General features: G+C 37.4%; 1 protein-coding gene across 10 annotated transcripts in view; it reads right to left on the bottom strand.

Annotated features, from left to right (window-relative positions):
• The window catches only part of LOC136835277 (cAMP-dependent protein kinase inhibitor alpha-like), a 252667-nt gene that overhangs the window by 66033 nt on the left and 158734 nt on the right, over positions 1–27900 (bottom strand). The gene's annotated exons all lie outside the window — the stretch shown is intronic.

Raw genomic sequence — 27900 nt, 5'->3', positions numbered from 1 at the left:
AATATCACGGACCCAAATCACGTCATATTTTAAGACTCGGTCTCAGCTGAGACACTGCCTCAGAAGCGGCTACACAGTTCTCGAGACCTGCAGCTACTTCAGTTTTTGATATGGGAATGGCTCCCTTCACTCATCGGGGGTTTCCCTTCCCCTGACATGTCTCGTTGCAACCGGATTTCCTTCAACGTAACTTCCCACAACCTTCCTGTTTTCAAAGGGCAGGCAAAAAAAGACTTCCTGCAGGATGCCCGAGCCCCCACCTGATTGCTGAAGGAAACTCCGAATGAATGAACGATCAAAAGTCAGTCGAAGTGTGGCAAGGACACCATGAATCGCACATGACGTCACACCAAGCCAACGGAAGCAATGGACTTCGAATAAACTTCTCAAAGTCAATTTACTACCCTAACTTGTGACCTCGTTTTTTCCCAAGGTTTTCTGCTTCTGTTTTTGTTTTTTTTTTTTTCCTTTCTATCTCTGATCCAATTTACCAAATGTCGGAAAACTCGGCCATTCAACGAACGCTAGATAACACAAAAGCAAATTTTCATTAAAGACCATGTTCAAGTAAGCAAGGTAAGGATTTCGGAAAAGCAAATGAGAGAGAGAGAGAGAGAGAGAGAGAGAGAGAGAGAGAGAGAGAGAGAGAGAATCTCCTCTTCAGAACACTCACCCATTTTTACTTACTCGGATTTAATCATCTCTCTCTCTCTCTCTCTCTCTCTCTCTCTCTCTCTCTCTCTCTCTACACACAAATAATGAACTTTATTAACGCAAGAACTGTAACTACAATTTTACACCTTTAGTACGAAATGACACAAATACTGTTACCGTGGAGTTACACAGACTAATTAATTCTCTGTTGTCGGAATCAACATGGCCACTTACAATAGCCACCACTTATCGACATCGCCATGATTGTTATCATATTTTACAACTATTACCATCGCTGCCCTTGATGTCGTTGCTGCAACTAACGCGATTGTTGAAACAGCCATTATCGTAGCGTTCACTTACACAAGTATCACCACTGTTATCTTTATAATGGTTGCTTTGTTGCCCCGCTTTTTTGCTGGCTTTATGAGCAAGATCATCGTTGTAGTTAGTCTTCTTGTTATTAGACATCTATACTGACATTGCATCTCATCCCCTGGTTTCCAGATCTCAGAAGGCAATGAAACAATGACGAAAAGGAAAACAAAGAAAATGAAATGCCAGACATGACGCTTGCTTGATCCCCGTTCGTTGCGAGAAAGGAAAAGGAAAGCCGATATGTGTACTTGATTCATAAATCTAATTCACAAGAAATTGAAGACTTTCATATCTTACCAAAAATTAAATGTAAAAAAAATCTCTGATTCAACTTCTTTCTCAGCTTTGCAGATGCTCTCTTTAATCGGGAATACGTCGAACTAAAATGAAACCATGTGAAGCATCCTTTCATCCCATAGTTGTGATTCATCCTGTATATTATCAGATGCAAAACAGTTTAGACCTTTACTCTACTATTTTTTAGCCTAGAGCTGATAGTTACTCCGTTTTGAAAAGAAACGGAAACGAACTCTTGCAATTATGATTTCAATGAATAGGACGGCAAGTGGAACTGAAGAGACATCATATAAATAACATTATTTCAAAAATACAGTCGCCTAATAAACTCGGAATCATTCAAGGTTAAAATACTCAAATAAGGTTGAATCATAATTCCATATTCCACATGATCACCTAACTCGACTCGGACACCGGCTGTCACTTTTACTGGGGGTGGGGGTGGGGGCGGGCCTTGCACAACCAACGGGAACTCATGTTGCAAAACTATCCCTGTCTTTTCGTTTTGAAGAACATTTCTTAGAACGTGCACATAATGATGCTTCTCCTCTAAATCCAGTAAAAGTAAAGTCAGTGTCTGTGCAATGTTTTTCCGCTTAAATTTCAAAGCGCTGAGAAGGCCTAAGTTAGCGGAGATGATGAACCATCTTCAGATGAAGCGTAAAAGACGACGGAACCAGAAGCCGCGTTAATGGAGTCATTACCATCTCAGTGTGAGAAGAGGGACACGAGAGAGGTTTTAACGGTGAAAGAGGTCGTTACATGCGGAAGTAAGAGTTAATCACCCAAGCCTCCCCGGTGTATTACGCATTTGAAAATTTATGTCATACGCCACGCTTTAAAAAAATATATATATTTTTACGTCTTTCAAGTATTTTCTAAACAAAATACTATGCCTATCGATTAAATTCCAAGGAAACGCTTTTCAGGAAATGACGCCACGTTTAATAAGATGAAGTATCGCGTGAACTCGAGATGAAGTATTTTAAGCCTGATTTCACTGTCAACCAGCCATTAACTGTAATAACCTCGCACAACTCTTCGGTACCGTCCACCCCAGTTTCACTTTCAACCCTCCAATGTAGGTACAAAATCCGATCTTTTACCTGTCAATCACTCATTCAATCACTTAAGTTAAGCAACTAGTAAGTTTACTCTGTGTGTATTTTCAATGTGATCTTCCCTCAGTTTTACTGGGCTCCATTAAAGCAAATTTTTTTTTTCCGAAGAACACTAATACTGTATCAACTTGAAAATACACAGGCTATGTCTTTTTAACGGAAATAAACATCAAATTAAGTAAATGTAATGGTATGTAGGAAGAAGAAAAATGTTTTATAAACAAAGCAAGCGTGGTAGATGAGCTTTGCGTTTCACTATCAAACCAGATGAAGATACTAAAAATAATATGTTCTTTTCCAAAGTTTGGCTCATTTGATGTTCTTTCCCATTACACACACATATAATATATATATACAGTGTATATATATATATATATATATATATATTATATATGTGTGTGTATATATATATATATATATATATATATATATATATATATACACATATACCGTATATGCATATATCACATCAATACACGTGAAATAATAAGAGACTGGGCGTAGGTCCTTTATTTCCAAGCCACTGACGAAGGACTAATATTACAATATTTACACTACAGAGACAGTACGGACAAACATACAAAACCGTTTGAGGCTACGAACCCACATCCGACAGGAGTTAAAGGGGGAAGGGCGACCGCACTCATTAGTGCTAAAGATAGAAATCACCAACATACCAAACCGTTGGAGAAAAACACACTTTCAAACAAAAAAAATAAATAAATAAAAAATGCGCTAAGTTTCTTCGACGCAATCGAGTTTTCTGTACAACCGCTACAGCGTATAATTAAGGCCACCGTAAATAGCTCTATCTTTCGGTGGACTCGGTATAATACTGTATGAACCGCGGCTCATGAAACTTTAACCACGGCCCGGTGGTGGCATATCCTTTATCGTTGCCAGATGCACGATTGTGGCTAACTTTAACCTTAAATAAAATGAAAACTACTAAGACTAGAGGGCTGCCATTTGGATGTTTGATAACTGGAGGGTAGCTGATCAAATACCAATTTGCAGCCCTCTAGCCTCTATAGTTTTTAAGATCTGAGGGCGGACAGAAAAAAGTGCAGACAGAATAAAGGACAGACAAAGCCGGCGCAATAGTTATCTTTTACAGAAAATTAAAAAACTCAGACTAAAAAACCACAACAAAGTCACAAGAAAAGTGAAATATAACCCTTCAGTTCCTACGAAGCACTAAATAGAAAATTTTCCAAAAATATTTAACCATGAACCTTTTCTAAAGCAAGCAGACAGATGGTTACCGGGAGAAGAAAAGGGGGCCAGTCTGAAAAGAGAAGAAAGACAGTAACCTGTCTAACTGTCAACTTACGAGACGCGACTTGCAAAATGCAGGGAAGAAATCTAGCAAAATCTGGATGTTTTGCTTACTGCGTCTTCCGGTCTCGCCAAAGAAAGCTGACAGCATATATATATATATATATATATATATATATATATATATATATATATATATATATATATATATATATATATACAAAATGGGAAAAAAGCACGTTAAAAGAAGAAGAAGAAGATAATACATATACATACATACATAGCCTATATATACATACATTCATAAAATATATATTATATATAAACATTTGTATATAAATATAGATATTCATATACATATATACATACACACACACACACACATATATATATATATATATATATATATATATATATGTGTGTGTGTGTATATATATATAGTCTCATCTTTAAGCTTGCAAAATGATACAAAATATACAAATTAATAACAAACTCAGCATTATTTATAAAAGTTAAAGTCATTAAAACAGATTAAATACTTTTAATTAAAACAAAATAAGAAGTTAAAAAAACTTAAACCGGTACCTAACTCTGTTGGAGCCAAAAATTGAGTGATATTCCCCGTTTTGAAGGTACGACGCTGATTATGCGAAATAAACAGTAAAAAATGCGCAGAAGTTTCTTCGGCGCAATCGAGTTTTCTTTACATCTTATAATCGGGTCCACCGAAAATAGTTCTATCTTTCGGTGGTCTCGGTATAATGCTGTATGAACCGCGGCCCATGAAACTTTATCCACGGCCCGGTTGTGGGATGTCCTATATCGTTGCCAGATGCACAATTATGGCTAACTTTAAACTTAAATAAAATAAAAACTACTGAGGCTAGAGGGCTGCAATCTGGTATGTTTGATGATTGGAGGGTTGATGATCAACGCACCAATTTGCAGCCCTCTAGCCTCAGTAGTTTTTAAATAAAATCTGAGGGCGGACGGACAGACGGGGGTTAACATGACTTTTCTTTTACAGAAAACTAAAAGCTGTGGAAGAAGTTTGACTGTAATAATGAAGGCGCAACTGTTCATTAGTTAATGATTCCAAAATGAAGAGAGAGTGGTCACTGGGTGCTTGAGCAACGATATGAAAATCCTTTTATGAAAACGAAGTTTTACATTTATGGCTATGGTTTCGTACACTAGCAAACTCTTTTGTTTTTAAAGAATATCTCGCAGGGCGACTGACTCCCAGATGAGACCTATATTCACTTGAGCAATCCTGCAATTTTCCCAACTTTACATTTCGGATAAGTAAAGCAATAGATCCCCAGAGATCGTATCAACGCGGGAAGTTTATCTTTGCGAGAGGATAATGAACCCGGCGTTTCGGGGCTTTAAGATATTCTTTTAATATTCAATGATGAAAAAGTATGCTGAATTACCTTCTGTAGCAATGGTTTAAATGAGTTGGAATGAATAAAAGGAACAGGGGCATGCATTAATAATTTGGGTTGATCAGGTACAGACTGACACGGCTGAAATCAATTAGTAAAGAACTTTTTCCCATATTTGATCAAGGATGGAGCATCCGAATTATTTTTAAAAAACTGGAATTAAAATTGAACTTCATTGTGGACGTTCTAAGATGACGAATGTACGTAAACACACACGCGCGCACGCACACGCACACGCACGCACACGCACGCACACGCACGCACACACACACACACACATATATATATATATATATATATATATATATATATATATATATATATATATACATCAGAGAGGGAGGGGGGCCAGGAATACTCTTGAATGGCTTTTCCATTGCATATTTATCCCCAATGTTCAAAATCCATGATCACATCATCAGGAGTCCTAGAATAAAAAGTAAAATGAAAAAAAAAATTTGATAAATAAAAATCACCAAAAAAATACAATTAGTCAGAATATAAAAAAGTGAAAATCGACCTAAAAGGGAAATTTTACTCAAAGGACACTGAGGAGCAGGCAAAACACTGAGAAATAACTTAAAACTAATAGAACACATAAAAACACACAAAATATTTACAAATTTAAAACAATAAAAAATATTTAATGTATGGAGTCAACCTGTCAGTATGACTCAGATAGAGAAATGAGGCTTACGAAATAAAAACAAAACAATAAAAACATTATTATTTTGACAGGTACAATGGAACAGCCTAAGTCTGAGTATACAACCTAGGAGTAAGTTGTTTTATCATTAAAGACTCAAGTATTAGGCAGAAATTTTTTGTTTCCAAAAGCTGTTTAAAAAACGATTGTACTATTTCTAATACCGGAGTGTTCGGGGTTGGAAATTTTTTCCCAGTACAAAAACTTAACCCCCCCCCCATGAGAATCTATGCATAATTTTAGAAGTGTCCGAGTGGCTCCAACATAAATCTCCGAGTTATGCTTGGGGCATGAATACTTATTAACCACTCCAAAGGACATCATAGCACAAGGCTGATCCTTAAATTTAAAACAGAATCAATCTTCAGGGGGTTAACATGAACAAGTTTAACGTTCAAAGCAGCAAAATGCTTTTTAATCATGTTGGTCAATTTTGTTTAGCATTAAAATACAGTTCGGGTATCGTGGGAGTATTACAGTCAATAAAAAATAATCTTGTTTGGCATTTTATTGATGTTATTAAAAACTACCTTTGAAGAAAAACAATTGTGTTGAAAACATTCTAAAAGCAAGGTGACATCATCATGATAAGTTTTTCAGCTATATAAGTCGTCCTTGTATCACACTCAGTTTTACTTGGACACCACAAAACTCTCGTTATATATGGAAATTGTTAGTAAACTAAAGGTGACTGACAGAACCAGTAGCGTTATCGAGGATCTAAGTACTGATGTCCTATTTCCCAATTCCTGATCGACTGTATTATTTTTAAGTAACTCTATAACAAATCCATTGAAGATTTCATCACAGACACCACCAACAATTCAGATGTCTTGATATTACTGTTCTCAAATTCTGCAAAGAACGTACCAACGTGTTTTATTTCCCAAAGTATGTTTCATCTAAAAGGGAAGAATTCTTATTTTCCTTCGACTTGGAATTTTACCTTCCCAGCCATAGACCCAGTTATATCAGGTCTTCTTGCCCCTTGAGGCTATCTTCCATCGACTTCAGTCCTGACCTTTTGATACCAATCTCAGCGAACTCCATACCGAATAATCTGAACTATCTAAAATCACTTTCGGGAAGCTTCGTACACAGTGGGCCCCCCTTTTATAAGAAGAAAGACTAAGAAATTTTGAAGAAGCTGTCGGAGGGTGATGACCTTATTACTAGGTCTTACAAAGGTAAGGGTACAGGGATTCTCGACCAACTAGAGTATATTAATAAGATGAATGTTCATCTAATTGGTCATTCTAAATTTACTGAGACCGGTACTCCTAAGCATTCCAACATATTTAAATTCGAGGACAGTTTCAATAGATTTCTAAGGACTTTAAAAAATGAAAATATTATCAATGATGAAGCGTATCAGCTACAATTTTCCACAGGGTGTTCTTAAGTTGTTTTATATGGATTACCCAAGATACATAAGCCCAACGTTCCTTTACGCCTTATTCTTAAATATTTTAATACTCCAAACTACAAACTTGCTAAGTATCTTGTTTCTCTCCTTGAACCTTTAACCAGGAATCATTATGCTATTAACAGTTCTTGCCAATTTAAAAATATGATCTTGGTTCAGGACCCTGACATCTTTATGACAAGTCTGGCGTCGAGTCGCTTTTACAGATGTCCCTGTGGGTAAGACGATATAAACTATTTAAAGTACTGCAAGTGTTTTACTCAACCCAATTCAGTTTTCAATCATTTTACTTGTTCACATTTTAAAACTTTGTTGGAACTAGCTGTGCTAGGCACAGCTTTTATTTTTAATAATAAGTTATATTATATAAGCAGGTTGATGGTATGGATACGTGCTCGCTGCTCAGACCTACCTACTCCTGGTAGAACTCATGCTTGAATGCCCTCTCAGTTGGCGTCCTCTTTTTCCATGTCCAGTAAGTGGACAAGACCTTTGCCCTCTAGTTGGAAAGCTATTCATAATGAAGTTACCTTCTTTTAGAATATTTTAAACAAAATTGTTTTCCTTCAGTGTTAGTTTTTAATACCCTCAATAAAATACTAAACAAGAGGTTTTTTAAACTATATAATACCTCCATGGTACACAAACTGTACTTTTAGGCCAAGTTTCCTTACTGTCATGGAATCCATTTTAGAACAAAATATACCAACAGTATTCAACGACATTTTGCTGCTGTCAAATTAATTTTGATCTTGTTAACCTCCTGAAGACTGGCTCTACCTTTTAACCTTAAAGATCGGCTTGTGTTATGATGTCCACTGGAGTGCTTTATAAGTATTCGTGCCCCAAGTGTAATTTAGGGATTTATGTTGGATCCACTCGCAGACTTCTATAAGTAAGCATAGAATCTCATTGGGGGTTAATTTTCATAACGGGGAAAAATTCTCCAACCCCGAACACTCTCATATTAGAAATCATACAGAAGTTTGTAAAACATCCTTGAAAACAAAATTTTTCTTTGTAATTTGTAATTGGATGAACTTCGAGCCAACTAGAACTACCAATAATCAAGTCTTTAATGATAAAACAACTTGTCCCCAGATGAACACTCAGAAATAAGCTGTATCTTTGCATCTGTCATAATCGTGTTTTTGTTGTTTTGTTTAATTTCATACACAAAATTTTCTCTGTGTCATACTGACAGGTTAATTACATACCCTTAAATATATTTTCATTGTGATTCCAGCCTTTAATAGTTTAACATTTTTTTATTATATTGAGTGTTTTTTATGTTTTATTAATTTAAGGTTATTTCCCAGCGTTATGCTTGATCCTCAGTGTCCTATATGTAAAATTTCCCTTTTAAGCTGATTTTCTTCTTTCTGTGTTCTGACTTTGCCTTTGTGTGTTTTTTGTAATTTTTATTTGTTAATTTTTATTACAGTTTATTTAATCCTAGAGCCCCTGATGATGTAATCAACGATTATGAAACGTTGGAAATAAATATGTAACTGAAAAACCATTTAAGAATATTCTTGCCTGCCTCCCTGCCTGATGTCTGCATTCAGGCATACCAGCCCCTTGCTCATTTGTCTATCTATCTATCTATCTATACATATACATATTATATATATAAATATATGTATACATATATATATTATATATATATAATTATAAAGAATCTACTGGTTACTTTTTACCAGGTACGTATCTGGTAATAAGTGCCCAGTAGATTCTATGTATACATTGCAGTAAAGAAGGCAATAAAAACGATTGCACACTTGGCTACAATGGTCAGGATGGGTCTATTCCAGCTCTAATAAATGTACCTGAATTCGACAGGTATTTGTACGTTTGAGAGGCAACAGGCTTTTATCCTTCTCGTGATCAGGTCGGCAATGTGACCTCGATCTGATACTCTGGATGCGGGTTTGAATCCTGCTACCGAACATCAGAATTGCTTCATATATCTTGCATTCGGATCTAAGGCTTTGAAGTGACAAGCGTATGCAAATAGCGTGAAGAATCGAGAAGTTAAAGGACTATTACAAATCATATATATATATATATATATATATATATATATATATATATATATATATATATATATATATATATACACACCACACACACACACACATCCATCATAGCAGGTTTTAACGATCAAATATTCATATTTGATTCTATCATGCCCACGAAAACTAAAAACGATAAAAAGAACTTATTCATTTTTCATACGCTTCAGATAATAAACCAGAATCCACTTCAACGAATGTTTTCAGTTTTTGCGTGCGTTAGTCATGGCACCGTATTCAAACTTTGTATGGACGATAAAAAAAAAATTATTCGATATTGACACACTGGCACACGGCTAGGGTTTCATACCAGTGAAGGATGCTTAACTTTTCATACGCAAGCGTTGCTTTTCAGGATATCAAACTCCAATGATTCAATACTTCTCTTACTTTGCCGAGGGCACTAAAGGCCCTTTCGTCATTGGTGTCATGGTTTTGCTATTAATGAAACGAAATGTTATTATGGATATGCTTGTGGCAGTAGCGAAACCCGAAATAATGTCCTCGACGGGTTTAAAAATTAATACAAATGCTGTTTGCCCGCAAGTTTGTATAATGATGTAAGTTACATCATTAATGGGTTGCCAAGTCCTGTTTAAATATTTGAGAAGAGTGATCACTTGTCGCAACAACTCTCAGAAATCTTATCCAGAATGGAGGGAATTTTCTCTCCCCTTGAGATCTCCCACGATGGAGCACACTTCCTTTTTATGGCTTTAGCAAAATATTCGAAGACCTTCACTTCCCTTTTACCAGGAAATGTCAAGCGATTATATAATTCATGCCCCAAACAGAAAAGGAAGCTTTAAAAGCGAATTATATGTAACTTGCTAAGCAACTTCCAATTTCTGGCCATGAAATATGAATATGTAGATGCAGAGAAATGTGTCAACAAAAGTTAGAAGTGTTGTCCTTGGCAAAACAAAAACGGCATAGTTAACAACCATGCAGAAGTTAGGAAGTTGGTGAAAACTTTGTCGCTCAACGAAGGTCAACAATAGCTAAGATAACATCGTTTTATGCTCCCCACTCATCACAGAAGAGGATGTGATGGAAATTGGCGCAAGGAAGGAAGGAAGTCAAGCACAATTGACCAAATAACAAGATATACGATACGGAAATCACATGACGCGTTATATCCTTTTGGAAACCTAAGTCTTGTGATTCTACATCCGAATGGTTGTCATGCTCAGTTCATATACAGGATGCCTGGAGCTCTCTGATTTATTGTCGGTTGGTTAGCTACGGTTAAGCTGGCTTTATGAGAACGGGATCTTGCTTATAGAGTAGCCTACAACTTTTATTTATCTGATCCGCTTTTGATATGGAATGCAGGCAGAAAAGTACTTACAGTAAGAATGCTCGGGTAACCTAGACCACATGGCTCAGGTGGCGTCAGTGGCTCACGAGCATGTGATAGCGAGGGTGCTCTGTGATGCCGGCCGACCTTGGAGGGCTAAACTGAGGTGCGGCAGCAAAGTGTGGGGCCATACAGGGCTACCATCCCCCAAAAGAGCAAAAGAAATGGAACACGTGTTGCTGGTGGCAACCCACACCACATAGTTCAGGTGATCTTGAAGGCTTATGACCACATGGCAGAGAGGGTGCTCTATGATGGCTACTGACCTTGGTAGTTAAACTGAGGCATGGCAGCGGAGCATGGGCTGCACACAGTGACAAAATTCTTACACATACACATCAACAATGAGCAAAAGATTACAATAGGAGTTTAAATTTTAATTGCGGCTTTTATTTATCATGTAGCGTTTATGTCGACATACGTTACCATAATCTCATACTAAAGTACCACCTTAGTATGGGAAAAGGTAAAAATTCAAAATATTCAAAGCACAGCATTAGAATAAAGTGAAGTAGTATTAAGAGGTTAAATACTGCTTTAAATCATATAAATATTTTTCATGTCCTAATAACTAAAAATTTTTTTATACTATGTACCTTTATCATACTCAACAAGTTAGCTCTTCTTAGAGAGGTTTTTATTTGGATAAGAGTTATTGTTTTAAGAATAAAGGTGCTTCAGAAGTTATTGGCCAAATACTTTGTCTAGTAGTATAATGTATAAAGTTTAGATGCAAGAACATGTCGGACGTGTTTCAGATTAACTGGCTTATGCCAGCAACATGCCCTTTGCTAAAACAACCCGAAAAGTAATTAGTTGTGAAATGGAGTTGAGGCCAAGGAGAGCACCTCCAGACTCTGCCCAATCAAAGAGACAACAAACTTGTCTAATGATTCCTTTAACCCCAAAGCAAACAGATGATGAACTTTCAATTTTTGTAACTGACTTGCATTTGTTATTCACTCTTTTTCTAACCTTAACAAGCAAAGTTGTACTACAAACTAAAATTCTTATAGTTTTTATTGCCAGTGCAATTAACTTGGTTGATAAAATGCATTATTCCTTTATTACATAGTTACAAATATGTCACTGATTACAAGCAAATTCTGTATCATTTCATTTATGAAGACTCTTACATTAAGTTATATCAATAGTGGTCTTTCACTATTAACTTAGTGACTGTGCCGCCTAAATAAATGGGTGCTACTCTTTTTGTAAAACGTCAGGAATTTTGTTGTTTGGGATGTTACTATGTACTATCCAATACCATTCGTCTGCGCTATCTCCAACTGACATGCTCTTGTGCTTTCATTTCTTTCTTTGTCCTTTCTTACCTGATATTATCTATCTATCTCTCTCTGTTTATCTGAGTGTCATCTTTCAAATAAAAACACGCATGCAAACGAAGAAATACAATTACAGCTGGTAGATTGAAAGCCAACGACACTATTTGCTACCAGAATAATTTTTTCCTTGTCAATCTGATCAACGAAGAGAAAGAAAAACAAGGTATCCCAAATTTATTTGAGGCATTAAAATAAGGATGACTTGTGTGGTTTATTATTTATCAAAACGTCATTTTTTGACGATGTTGATTATGTAAACTAATGACTGTACCAAATCATCTCGTTTGCCTCCTGGATTCATTATGTCCAAGACTAGGGAAAACTTCTCCGAACGCCACGAACGTTATATACTTTGAGTGATCCAGAAAGACCTAATCCTTTTCTGTCTATCTTCTTAAGGCAGTGTGGTAAATTCTCCCGTAGAGCTTTACCATTTCTATTGTGTTCCTGACGAAAACAGTGTCACCAGAATAACCCATTCCCATCAATAAGTATCAGAACAGTAATAATATTACAGTGGCTAGCTGCCTATGCAAGTTTGGCCCACATATTGCATCTGTCTTCCTGTACGGCCACAACAGTATTAAAAAGTCAGACATTTTCTTTTATATAAAAGGGTGATTAAAAAATGCTTAGTTAAATAAAACTGAATTGTTCAGTCTCGACTCTTGATGGTCAGGTCTTATTCTCACTGACCAAAATAATACCTTTACCACCAGTATATTGACGTGGCCAAAGTGGAAAGGCACATAATTACAAAAATCTCCCACTGGCAGACTTTAAAAAAAATCTATAAACATCTTTCCTCAATCACTCCATTTCGGAGATAACTAGCTGCTCCCATGCTGTCATGTTGCTTCTTTGATTCCTCTTAAAAACGCAACAAGATGGAACCATTTGCCCTTACTATTCCAATATCTGTTAAGTTATAACGTCCACGTCACTAGCGAAAAAACATTAAGAACTATTACCTAAAGGACACGGAAAGTAAAATCTATATTCAACCCTGTGAACTGCAAATATCGAAGTGTAAATTATGATGCATCGCATTTCTGTTCTTAGTTGCGAAGGTATCATGGAAACTTGATTTAATGGAAACCTCAAAATTTTGAGGGAATTTTGACGTCTTAACAATACCCGCAACAAATCAATCCTTCTCCCCGCTATAGCCTCGCTTAACACCGTCCCTATCTTAAAGGACTGTTTCCTCCCCTTTTTGGTCCCTTTCTTCACATAACAACAAAGAGAAGCATTCAGGTTTTGTTTTTAATACCGGCATTCTAACGTTTCTTTCATGTCCAGTTTCTAGGGAATTTTTCCTCTCAAACACTGCAAGGAAAAGTAACTTTTAAGTACACATTCCCTCTCTCTCTCTCTCTCTCTCTCTCTCTAATATATATATATATATATATATATATATATATATATATATATATATATATATATATATATATATATATATAAAATTAATCACTGTAAAAATCTTAAGTCATGGCTGCTGATAATAACACAATAATACTAGAAACATTTTACAAGAAAAGCATGAATCTGAGCAACTAAGGCAAGCTAACAACAGAGAATGAAACTAAATATAGACGTATTCTCAGTCAGGCTCCATACCCCTGTTTCCCAGCAGTTCAGACAGTGCAACGGAAAACGGGCAGCCGGCGCAAATGATGTGACTACGTATGGCAGAAGAGAAGAAGTAAATTTCAGCAAATGTGAAGCAAGTTATGCAACAATGTGTGTAAAAGACTGAGGGAAGACGAAATTCCTCGTCATTACCCATTTCTTCGTGACTAGACTGAAATCCTCGGTTGTGTTCAGGATTTTCCACTCTTGCCTTCACAGAGCAAAACAAATATTTTCTGAACCCATAATACGATGTCAAGAGCCTTGTCCCCAGAAATGCGTCCAGCTTCAAGGAACTAGTTAGTGAGAAGGAATTGCCATCTTTCTCATTAAGCCACGGGAGGTGAAATATTCGTGGCAATTTTCCAAAATGTTTTGAGTTGTTTAGAACAACTTCTTACCGATCTTTCTTCATTTGTCATGTATGCAGGCTATGCTGCCGTAGCTCATCAGCCCCTTTCTCACGGTTGATGTGGGAATGATGTATTACTGCCACATCTCTTACAATAAAGAAACAAGTAAAAAATGCGACAAAGTTTCTTCGGAGCAATCGAGTTTTCTGTACAGTGTATAATGCTGTACGAAACTTTCAGCCACGGCCCACGAAACCAGCCACGGTCCGGTGGTGGCCTAAGCCACGGCCCATTAAACTCTTAGCCGCGGTCCATGAAACTCAGCCACGGTCCTGTGGTGGCCTGTGTTGTTGGTACCTATAGCGGTGACAGATGTACGATTATGGGTAACTTTATCCTTAAATAGATTAAAAACTACTGCTAGAGGGCTGCAATTTGGTATGTTTGATGACTGGAGGGTGGATGATCAACATACCAATTTGCAGCCCTCCAGCCTCAGTAGTTTTTAAGATCTGAGGGCGGACGGACGGACAGACAAAACCGGCACAATAGTTTTATTTTACAGAAAACTAAACACTTACATCTTCCATTCTGCCCACACATAGAACAAGGTGGCGAAAAAGGGCAAGAGGTAGGCGCTCGCGGCAGCCAGTGCTAACTCTGCTGCACTCATCACTTGATAAAGGGTTGGCAGACAGCAATCAGAAACGGTGCCAATACATCGACGAGGATCATGTCATTCTTTCCGAGGCGTTTCCCTCCGCAATACTCTTCAGAGACTTTGATCTATTTTCATCACTGATTCAGTTCGAGTTCTGAGAATGAGTATTTCCTTTACATGTCATTTTTATGGCAGAAATTGTGATCTGTACAGAAGTTGTAGCATATCCTATATTCCACCAATTAATAGATCAGCCTTTTCAGACGGAATTTTCATTCTTTGTGCAAGCGGATACAACGAGAATCTTTTTTTATCTTCAAAATAACAAGCTAAAATATTTCCTACTCACATGGCGACATTCTCTTTACACTTTACTTCGCCCGCATCTGCTGCATACGAGCAGGGGAGCGAGAGGAAGAGAAACCTTTAGTTCACATATCAGAGTCAAAGCTTAACTGATATGCAATTCAAAACACACTTCCATAGCCGTCGGAGGCACCATAAAGACAACCTTGACTGTCGTCTACCCGAGTTCATTAATTAACGAACGACATTGACGTGCTTTTATTTGAAATAGACCTTTCCACCGCCTATTCCATCGTCGGTGCGCCTGCGCTTTGTTGCCGTCTGGCGGACGGCTGGAGACACCTATTTCGTGCGGTATAATAATCCGAGTTCTTTCTATAACAAAATTAAAGGAATAAAGTCCAAATCTGCATAATTAGATAATCTTAACACATTCTAAATTAATTACCGAATTATTTTTTGTATCTTTTTTTAGATCTACATATCATGGCATATGTCACAGAGAACAAACCTGTTTGTTATGACACCACTTTTGCAACAAATGTAGTAAGAGATGAGAAACGTGATTTTGAATTCGTCCAATACCTCAAGTCCGAGAGACCGTGTTAAAGACGCATCCTGACTAGACAGGAAAGCAAGCATTTTTGAAGCAGAATTTCCTCGCCAGCAGAATCCGCCTGGTTTTAATTAACGATATCAACTTTCAGGTCGTGTTTTACTTAATCGCCTTTGCAGAATTCATTAGAGGGAAACCTTGATATTCACAGCAGACTGTGATTAAACCTCGATTTTCATATTCGCGTTTCAAAATACATGTTTCACCCCTAGCGTGGGTGGCTACAGAAGGTGTAGTAAGACTTCCGGTTCTCAACAAGTCATTTGGGGTGATGCTGCTCGTCCCATGCCATTTCAGCTCGCTCAGAAATCGAACATACAAACTTTCGCTGGTGAGGCAAGTATACATATATAAATATACACACACATATATATACATATATATTATATACTATGTATATACATACATATGTTTGCCTCGCCAGCGAAAGTTACTGGATTCGATTTCTGAGCGAGCTGAGAGGGCAACGGGACTAGAACCATCATTGCAAGTGACTAGTTGACAACCAGAAATCTTACACCTGTAGCCACCGGCGCTAAAGGTAAAGCATGTATATTGAAAAATGAATATGTAAAGTTTTGCCTCCTCTCTCAAACTACCATCATCCATTACAACTACTCCCAGATACTAATAACATTCAACCACTTCTCCTCTGTTGCAATCCATACTAAGATTTAGTACTCCTGAATATCATTTGCCAGCATAACCATATTCTTCTTACACAGTTCATCAAGAGTCTACCCACCTACAGGCATCAATTATTACTCACTGTATCATTTTGCATGCCCACCCAAGCACATCCAATAATACACACACACACACACACAAACACACACACACATTATATATATATATGTATGTATATATATAATATAATATAAATATATATATATATATATATATATATATATATATATATATATATATATATATATATATTATATATATACTGTAATACATCATCAGTATAATATGAAGATAAAAGCCATAAAACACTATTCGAACGTTGCAACCACATATTTCGAGCACTTCCTTCTGTGCTCCTGCTCATTGGTAAAATGTTTTACCAACGAATAAGGGCACAGAAGAAGTGCTTGAAATATATGGTTGCAATGTTCAAATAGTGTTTTATGGCCTTTTTGTCTTCATATATATGTATATATGTATATATATATATATATATATATATATATATATATATATATATATATATATATATATATATATATATATACTGTATATGTGTAACTATTACTAATACTCTCGTTCTTTTTTACAGTAAAACGATATCTGTTCTTCTATACATCATAACGAGAGAGAGAGAGAGAGAGAGAGAGAGAGAGAGGAGGGGAAATGTGGGGGGGGGGTTCCGCATGTTATGGTCGTTTATTGGTTTCACGGGAACTGTACAGATCTAATTGGCCTCTTAGAGAGTCTTATGTGCAGTGGTTACGTCTAATGGCAGCATTCACTATCCGCATTAGATATCCAGACAGCCCCCTTCATCAGTGTCTATTATATTTCTAAATGGAAAAGATACTCTATTCAACAATATTTATGGGAAAATGCAGAAAAAGGGTCATATTTTTGTATATATTACTGACGTTAACATATTTTTTTACTCGTGTCACAGAATGAAAATTTTGAAGCTATCTGTCATCGTATATCTTACAATTACGCAAAATACGCAAATATAAATTTATATATATATATATATATATATATATATATATATATATATTATATATATATATATATATGTATGTATATAAATGTAAATAAATTTCTGACTCACATTGGGATCGAAGCCCAGTCTGTCAAGTGAAAGGACAGGGCGCTACCGATTGACCAGCACACTTCATAAAAGAAGTTGGAACCTAAGCATCTATGTACCTGAGGTTTACCTAAGGTTTCCCTAAGCAGGTTGCCGCCTAACATACCAGCAAATTTTACCCAACTTCCCGACCTACCACTGAATTAATTGGCAGCACTTCATTCGAATTACCTCTTCAGCATGAATATGATAGAACTAATCAACACATGAGCACGTGAACTACCAACTGACCCACGCATATGCATGCTGAAGGGGTAATTTCATTCCAGGTTTATTGGCGACACTTCCATTTTATTTAGACACAAACGTCATGCCGATAGTTTTTTTTTTTAGATTTTGCCACTTTTTTTCATTTTAATATTCATTTCACTATGGACAAAGAACAAAATTCAGTTTTTTTTTAGGGGGGATGTGTTAGTGTCAAAGACATATTGAATTTAGCACTGCTATTTTTTGGAAAAAGACCTTTACAGGCCTAGGTTCCAATCTTAACCTCTTTTTTTTTTATGAACTCCATGTAAACCTTGCTATACAGAGTCGTCTCCTTGAAGTCTAATTGGCCTCTTATTCACCAGGAAAAAACTTTCCCACATAAATTCTTTCATAATAACTACTTTCCTGCTTCTGTCTTTAACAGTCATCCAAGGAAACTACTAAACTAATATTTTACTACTGCAACAATTTATGCTACCTTTCCTTTCTTATCCGATGACAATTTTCGCCAGTCAAATTACGAATATAAACAGAATGGTGACAGATTTATAAACTCATCCCAAAAATTCCATAAACTATAGGGTAACAGGGAGGGGGAGGAGCTTCTCTCACCAGCTAGCCACCAGGCAACATGTTGGTTCAGAGATCAATGTGTTCACCTTTGCCAAAGCTATTTCTATTGAAAAAACTCTGCCTGCCTCACCTCCACAGAGGCATCTGCTATTTGCTCCATCCATGAGAAAGACAGCAACGCCAATGCTACAGTCTCCTCTCCAGAGTCCTGTGCCTCACAATAGGGCCTGTGACTTCCTGGAAGCCTTGCTCGAAGTCAAGGGGAGTAGTCTCAGTTGGCAACAGAGAGAGAGAGAGAGAGAGAGAGAGAGAGAGAGAGAGAGAGAGAGAGAGAGAGAGAGAGAGAGAGAGAGAGAGAGAAATGTACCTCCCTTCTATGGGAGACTATATTGCTAACACTTAAGTTGACATTATGATATCATTTGAATTTTATTTACTTATAATATAAACCACTTACACCAAGTGCTATAAGGTTTCTTATGAGGTTTTATTACACGTAGTTATTCCTGGAAATAACAGGGCAGAAACAACATGAAAATATATATTTTTTATCTTTACAAGAAGTTTTGCTCTTTCATTTCAAGATACAAACAGGCCTCAATATATATACATGGTTTGATAAAATATAACAATGTATATAGTGATCAATTCTTATATAAATTTTATTGTTATAAAGCTGTTTATCATCATTATCGATATTATCTTAATTGTCCATAAACTCTTCTTAAAGAGGCCTTTGGAAAGGCAATGACTTTGCACATCAAGCTTCCAAAAAACCAGAATTGCTGTGTTAGAATAAAGGACAACAGAGCAAGGAACAATAAATGAATAGAAAATAAAATGCATATAAACAGGGCATATACCAAATTAATAACATACATTTCATCCACAACAAACTAAAATAGATGGATAAATTAAAATAAATATAAGCTAATAGGTGAATAACTGAAGGAAAGTTTATTTGAACATTCTTCCATGAACTTCAAATCAAGAATAGGGAAGACCATGGTACTGTCAAAGATATGAGAAAATTCGTTTAATGGTCACCAGCTGACGTAATATACGTCAACTGAATGTGGCACACGAGATGACGCAGCGCAGATAATGGAACAGATACTCCAATCAGTTCACTAACGCATAGCTGAACTGACATGAAATTACACGCCCTTAACTAGATCAGAAAGTCTCATCTCGTGACACTTGATTTCCCTCGTAGCTTCTTCTGACTGTTTGTGACCAGTTGCCGCTCTTACCAAATTCCGCCAATCTAGGCAGAGTTCCAGCAAGCCTCAATTTGTTATTAGCATTTTTCCTTTTTTACTAGACAAATACGTAAACCTTTAGTTCAACCTCCAATTAATCATTTGGAAATTCGACGCTGAAAACAGAAGTCTACAAATTTCGAGTTCAAATAAAATAAATCTTTTCAAAAAAAGTATGGAAATCTGCCAGCTTGGCTACAACCCAACTCTACATTGGCTCTTTCTATTCTGCCTCCATGTTCGGAATTTAATTCAAATCAAACTGACAGCTTCCCATCATTACATATCTAGATATTAAGTTCCTCTCAAACACAGGAATACATACAGAGTCAGGGCTATTAAAACCAGCGTTATTTGTTTACTGGGAGACGTAGGGCAATAACAGATAAAAGATAATACCAGCGAATCGGAGGATCGGCACAGCACTGAGCCATGTATTAGCTGAAAGAAAGTGAAGAGAATGTAAGAGTGAGTGCATGAACAGAGACGAAAAACAGAATAATGAAAGGATCACCGGTATAATGCGTATAGTTACTAAGCTAAATGGCTTTCTAAATGCTATATTTGCCAGACCTACTAACGAAGTTAGAGTTGTAGCGTCATGAAACCTTATCTGACTTCTGACATCTAGGATAATGAGCTTTTATGTGATTAGGTGTAATTAGGGCTCTTAGGAAAGAAAATGCCCTCTGTAATATACAAAAGAATACAAAAGAAAATGCCCTCTGTAATATACATTCCCTCTCTCTCTCTCTCTCTCTCTCTCTCTCTCTCTCTCTCTCTCTCTCTCTCTCTGAATGCAGCACTTTCTCCTCACTGTTAATTTTATTCTTATCTCGTATAACTTGCTACTACCTGTCGTTCCAACTTTTCATTCTTGTGAGGAATTGCCTTCTTCCTTTTCCGACTTCGTCTCGCTTTTCTCCTTCACCTTCCCTCATTTCTTGCTAGAAATCACGCCATGGAGATGTGAACCAACTTCACTAACTTTCGAATATCCAAGGGTAAAGGAACCGAGTCAAGATGAAAGTGGGAAAAGGAGGGAGGAGCGACTTCTCCTGAGACGTAATCTTTAACGCTACGGGAACACAGGACATTGTCGTGGAGGATAAAACTCAAGGAACAAATAACATTATGGTGAAGGACAAAGCTACAGGAACAAATAAAATGATCGTGAAGGATGCAATAATACCAATACATAATGATGAAGTAATACAAAACAATATAAACTGGATTTCCGAACCATCGTACATTTAGGTCAATCTATACACGGCTATACTTTCTGTAATTTGAAAATGAGAGAGATAATACGTCGTTAATAATATTAAACTAAGAATTTTATTTGTTCATATTTCCTAACATTTTCAAGACAGTTTTATTGTTATTACTCTACGTTTGGGCTTACCGTTGTCCAACCCGGGGGAGCCTTCTGCTCTCATCTCTGGCCCTCATTTAATTATACAGAATGAAGGTACCTGCGTTCGAGGTGCTGGACGATAAACGGTCGGGGCTTACGTTTCGACCTTCTTAAATTACTGTCATTTTTTTTAAGGTATGTGTAGATTAGTACATCTTTATTAGCAGAGATGCCTGGAGTAGACCGGGAATAAATAAATGTACAGAATAAGTCAATTTACAATACTTTCTTACACAAGAAAGCGTTAGTCACCTATGGTCACAGGTAATCACTGGTAAGAAATTAGTTTTTCAAAAGTGTGTTCAAAGTGAGGGTTTCTGGGTGTGGAAAAATATATAGAAAAGAAAATCATTCTAACTTTGAGGAATGGGATTAAATCTTTGGAAACTGGAATGAAACGAAAAAGCAAGTGAAATTCGAAAATTCTATACCATTAGTGGCTTGAAACAATCAGAGCGTTTAGTGATGCAATGAATACATGGAATTCTGGTTGTTTTTTAATTCATCATCAGATGGGAAGACAAACATAAAATTTTCTCTTTCTAATTTGATACTTTTTTTAATTTAAGTTCCACGAATTTGCATAGCACAAACTGGAAAAATATTCTGAACTTAGGACCAAAAGGTACTTTTACGTATTCTGATTTCTAAGCTTGCATTTGCCGTTGGGCTGTAAAAATATCCAGTAACATCACATTAAATAACCATGGGTGCCACTTCCACCAAACAAAAGATGTTGCAAACAAACACATTTAATAAATGCTTAACATTAAATGGATGTCTTTTTTCTCACGAAACCCCACAACATATAAAGACACCATTTCTAAATCCTAAACATTATCTTCTGCAGAGAAATATTTAGAAGTTATATTATCATAACCATATTAAAGCACTTGGTAAATAATCTAGTGCTCAACTCATGACAGCCACAAAAACAAATCCATCGCTCCCCCCGTCCAGAACCCCTCCCCTCTCTCTCTTACTCTCTGGAGCAAATCACTTCTATTCATAGCACCAAAGGCAACGCACAATTACGTTACTGGAAAGTCCATCATTCTCTATCGCTCTCAATTATTAGAGTTATTATTCTTCTCCTGTCACTTCCCCTGTAGGGCCTCTGGGCTCTCTCCGGTCTTTGCCCCTCCTATTCTCTCATCTTCCACTCGGCTCCCGGCTTCCATTTCTTGACCCTTTTTCACCCTTTCTTCGTCCTCTGTTGCCATGGATCAAGACCCTGAAGGTGCAGTCTATCTTCGCTGACCTTCTCCAGACCGACGGTCCCACTCTGACATCTTTAACAGCAATAGTTACAGGAAAATGAGCGAGGCGGAGGAGGCGGGGGTGGGTGGTTAATGGCCCCGTCTTAAAAGGAGCTGCTTGATAATACAAGTCTTAAGTGAGTACACAAAACAAGTATGAAATATTGAATATGAAAATGGGTGCTGTTTGGAGGGGTTACAACGCAAAGTAAAATTAATTGGAGAATGCATAAAAAAAAGATATGCACATGAATTGAATTGAATATAGAATTTAGGCCAAAGGCCAAGCACTGGGACCAACGAGGTCATTCAGCACTGAAACGGAAATTGACAGTAAAAGTTTAAAGGTGTAACAGGAGGAAAACCTTGCAGTTGCACTGTGAATCAATTGTTAGGAGAGGGTGGAAAGTAAGATGGACGAGAGAGTATATGAAAGAAGGTACAGTAAAAGGAACGAACGGGATTGTAGCTAGGGGCCGAAGGCAAGCTGCAGAGAACCTTTAGTAATGCCTACAGTGCACCGCATGAGGTGAACTGATGGCACTAACCCCCTACGGGAGGATGTATGCACATGAAACAAAAAATTCCCTCCTGACAACTCCCTAATCACAAAATAAACCTCCGAGAGACAATAACAACAACAACGACAAGGAAAAATTTCGCAGTCTTAGCTGCGGCAATTAATCTTTATGACAGCTGGAGGCTGCTTAGGGTCCAAAAATAACAGAAATGATGCCATCACCTGCAGGCTTATATCTCTCGTCGTATCCTCTAACATACATAAAAGGAAGAGACATGGAAATACAGCATGTAAAGATGTTTTGAAGTACCGTAGTGTTTCTCTTATTATTTACATCAGTATTATTATTATTATTATTATTATTATTATTATTATTATTATTATTATTATTATTATTATTATTATTATTATTATTATGATTATGTAGTTGTTGCTGAGTAAATCTTTTATAAAATCTTCAATATGCTAGTACTATTAAAAAAAACATGGTGCCATTCTTGTTTTTTGATAAATTTCCCCTTTATACGTCAGTCTCAGAGTAATGTTTCAACAAAGAACACAAAGTTAACAAATGCAATTAAAAAGATCAAAGAAATCAAACTAATTTCAACTGAACCCAAAGAATCAAAGGCGAGCGCTAATCAAGACATGAGAGAGCAAGCATCAAAGGAGACTTAATCAAAAAAGAGATCCACACTAATCAGAAAACGAAACAAGTAAAAAATGCGCCGAAGTTTCTTCGGGGCAATCGAGTTTTCTGTACAGCCGCTACAGCGTCTAATCAAGGTCATCGAAAACAGATCTGTCTTTCGGTGGTCTCGTTATAATGCTGTATGAGCCGCGGCCTATGAAACTTTAATCACTGCCCGATGTGGCCTATCCTATATCATTGCCAGAAACACGAGCCTGGCTAACTTTATCCTTAAATACAATATGAGACCAGAGGGCTGCAATTTGGTATGTTTGATGATTGGAGGGTGGATGATCAACATACTAATTTGCAGCCCTCTAGCCTCAGTAGTTTTTAAGATCTAAGGGCGGACAGAAAAAGTGCGGAGAGAAAAATGTGCGGACAGGATAAAGTGCAGGCGGACAGACAAAGCCGGCACAATAGTTTTCTTTTACAGAAAACTAGAACGATGTCTCAGAAGAGGTCAGACGACCCAAAAGAAACACAAGATTAAAAACAATGGAAACGAAAACGAGGTTGAATAAGATCGAGAGAAAAGCTGCAGAAAAGACGATCCAGAGGGATGAGAACTGACAAAACAGTTGGCAAAAGAAGCACCAGAAAGGGCGAATGTAGATGATCCAAACAGTCTGATAAAAGGATAAGAGGACTGGGAAAATAAGAACGATTCAGATCAGGAGGAAAGCCACTATGGAAGAAGCCACATCACCGGAAGAATGACAGGATTAAAAGAAATAACAGGAACAGCAAAGACCACATTAGAAACAAATAAAGTCGAGTTTCCGGAGGGATTTAATCTCCGTGTGTGCGTGAGCTGTTTCCCGTTAAATCCTTCTTTCAACAGAACCCTGAGCCTGCAAAGGAGGGGAGGAAAATGTTGTTGGTTCTCTCCTTGTTTATCCACCATCCTGGGAAGAAGGACTTTTCGAGGAATACCCTTCATCCAGCTTCCGTTACGGGGAGATGAAATTCCTGGGCAGAAAATTGAAATTATAACTATGTGGAACGAGGTCGGGAAGGGGGATGGGAGATGGGGGGATGCATGCTGAGATGCCGCCTCCCGCCTCTTCCATACCTCCATTTCGTCTCCAGTCTTAAAAACTGCCTCGTCACTTCTTTTGCTTCCTGAGATATTTGGAAAGCGAGGAGAGAATCGCTCTCCTCGTTGTATAGATTAATATAAACATAGTAATATAAATAGAGAAAAATATTACCAGCGGTAACAGCAACAGCCATTTTGACAACTTATGAATTATAACAATAAGAAACAACAACAACGAGACTACTCAGTAGACAACCTACTTATGCCACTCGTCTCTTGGTCTTAAGATACCAGTGGAAAGATTTTTGGCAGTGGCAGGCTCTTGGCGTAATTCGCCATTAAAACTGTCAGTCCTAAAAGCAGAGTAACGGAAGACAGTTTTCTCCATGAATTCCAGGCTCAGTGAACCCCGATATCTCAGGTAATTAGACGTTATGACCAAATATTGCTCCTCCCTCAATGTAAGATTAACCATTTTAGGTGCATTCATGAGTTACTTTTGTAAAACCGAGTGGGATGCTAATTGCGAGCGGTTTTTCTTACTCAACAATCTTTACTCCAACCAAGATGAGTTTTCTACCTATCCGGCACCTTCGGAGTTTTAAGGAAAAGATTTAGGTAATCTAAACTCTAGTCATTATCAATATAACGCTAAACGAATTCAAAACACGTTGCCACTCAATATTATAGTCACGAACACTCGCAAATAAAATTCTGACGCAGGCAAAAGATTTAATAAAACGAAAAAAGTCGGTGCCACTGATGGAATATCTATCTAAGCTCTTCCGATGATGATTGAAAATCATCACACCCAATGACTAGGGTGAAATTTCAGACTTTACTATAAATAGGACACAATCAAGACCTATGTGAGAGATGAAGAACGTTTGAATTTGCAGGCCTTTTTACTGAAAACACTGAATATCAACCGTATGACCATCCTCTTGGAAGCCCGACGGTGTCTTGTTATTAAAAGACACCCCTGGGCAATTTTGCTCATCTCATTCACCTTGCTGCACGTGAAAATATATACGTAAGATTTTCTTTTCTATGACAAAGCAAAATTTCATGTATACATGTTACAGTACGATTGTGAACTGAAGTTTTCAGGGAATTCGTGAAATCACCAGTTCACTTAGGAACATTTGATCTCCGAGGGGCTAGTACCAAGCACGGCGAAACAGTGATTCATCTGCACTTTCGCATTGTTTAGTACTAGCCCCTGGGGGATCAAATGTGTTTCGCCGTGTTTAGTACTAGGCCCTCGGGTATCAAATGTCCCTAAGTGAATTGGTGATTTCACGAATTCCCTGAAAATTTCAGGGATTTCCCCTGGTTCCAGTCTTACTGTAACATATATATATGTATTGCAGTTCCACCCCACTCCCTGCGGCCACGGTTTGAACAACCCTGACCACTATACGAGGAGGCTTCACGTAGGTTTTGTCATTTCTGGCCCGATAGTTCTAAGGACGATTTCTAAATGGCGACCACAGCATTTTCATTATGCCTTCATTACCTTCCTTGCTCTTGGCCTTGCCCCTACCCCTTTTTCAAACAAAAGTGATTTCCCTTTGCCCAAAAGAAGTCGGAAATGAGAAGAATTTACTCAGACAGACATCAAAGACACAAACAAACATACACATACAGGACAAAATTGAATAAAAACAGTCCATCTGTATACCACCACACCAAGATATCTTGTGAATGGCTCTAGAGGGTATATGTTGTTGATACCTAGAAACCGCATTCTTGAAACTCTTTTAGCTGTAGGTTCACTGATTCCTCATGCCGGGATACATGTGTGACGTCTTGGTCATGTACACTTAATTGTTTGCTTATTAGTTCCCATGTATTGGGTTATTACATTCTCTAATTTTCCCTAAATAGAATGAAAGTTGTCGATTCATTCTTCTACACTGGAAATCATCACCTTGCAATCTTAATTTTCCCGTACTCTTAAACGAAATATCATCGAACTGCAAGCTAAGGTGACTTTTCTACCCACAACTGTCATACTCAAAACCTTTCTTCTTTCTTGAGGCACATGCAATTTCCCCAATGTTGGCAAAATTGTCATTAAATTCATTTGCTGTCTGTAAAGGATTTTCACAATTTAGCTTCTTTTTATTATTCTTAAGACCTGGGATCACGTAATTCAGGTGATATGTTTTCACGCACACATGACCTTACTTGTTTCTGTGAGCTAGGGGTGGTTTGGGATGCAGCATATCGATCTACCTGTAGAGATATTAGCATCCACTGCCATCCTCATGCAAGTCTACCTTAAGTGGCGATTGGACTTGGGCATTGACCATATTTTTATGGACATTTGGTCTCTAGCCTTTGACCTGTCCCTTGCCTATGCTGCTCACACAAACAGCCAATGTATTCCTCACGCAAAAGATGGAACAAAATTTCTGGGTGTAACTTCTGATTGCACGTTGACCAAGGTCTTTCATCTCAAGAGGCTGAAAACAAAAATATGTGAAGATTTAAAATACTTTAAAAGTTTAGACTCATACATCTCAGTGTGTGGATCGCCAAATGCTCATAAAACTGTAGTGTTATGTGATCAAAACACACTCCTGGGTATGAAGTATTTTCTAAGCTAATCCTTACCCAATTAAAGATATTAGGTTTTGTGCTACAAGCTTGCATTATGCATTCCAAACGCACTTGCATTTCAGACTAAAAGTAGACAGAACGCTCTTGGACGCTATAGGACTCATATGATAACACAAAGCCATGTGGATTTATAGCAAGACAAAAGTTGTTAATTTGAGTCTCCAGGAATAGGTACGGCATTCAAAGTTCCAGTTACCCTTCTTTGACATACACACCCCTCACCCCACCTCCACACCCTGCCCCAAAAGAAGTATATAAACTGATCTTACTGAAAAGATTCTTTCTTGATCATTACACCTATTACATAATGTAGTGCATAGAGAAGTGAACATTTCCTCTGAGTGCTTTCAATATGGTGTAATGGGGATGCTAGGCTTTGGATGTTCAATTGCAACAAGTTAATCTCATTTTGGTCACTTCCTCGAACAGTGCTGTCAATATTGTACTTTCAGTAGGTAGTTGGTGCAGGTGTGTGCGGAAAGCCACGTTCTCTAACTACACTCATTTGAAAATTGGCGAAACGGGCTTTGAGAGAGGACAACATGGCTTTGCTATCTTTCTGGATATACAGTAACTATGGTTCAAATCGGCGATCGGTGAGATCATAGGGCATACTTAGGACAGATTTACTGAAACGCTACCACACCGAATATCGATATTCCCAAACATGTCATTGGCCCTCTGCTGGAGATTGTATGAACGAAGCCTCTACGTCAACAACATCCATTTGTATTCAGTTTATTTTCTTCCTTAATTCCCTACTACAATGAGACGACGCATTAACGGCCAACATTATGTACTTTC

Source organism: Macrobrachium rosenbergii, chromosome 55, assembly GCF_040412425.1.
Source record: "Macrobrachium rosenbergii isolate ZJJX-2024 chromosome 55, ASM4041242v1, whole genome shotgun sequence".
NCBI classification, from domain to species: Eukaryota; Metazoa; Arthropoda; class Malacostraca; order Decapoda; family Palaemonidae; genus Macrobrachium; species Macrobrachium rosenbergii.
The sequence above is the reverse complement of the archived record's forward strand: the minus strand, read 5'-3'. Positions and strand labels throughout refer to the sequence as shown.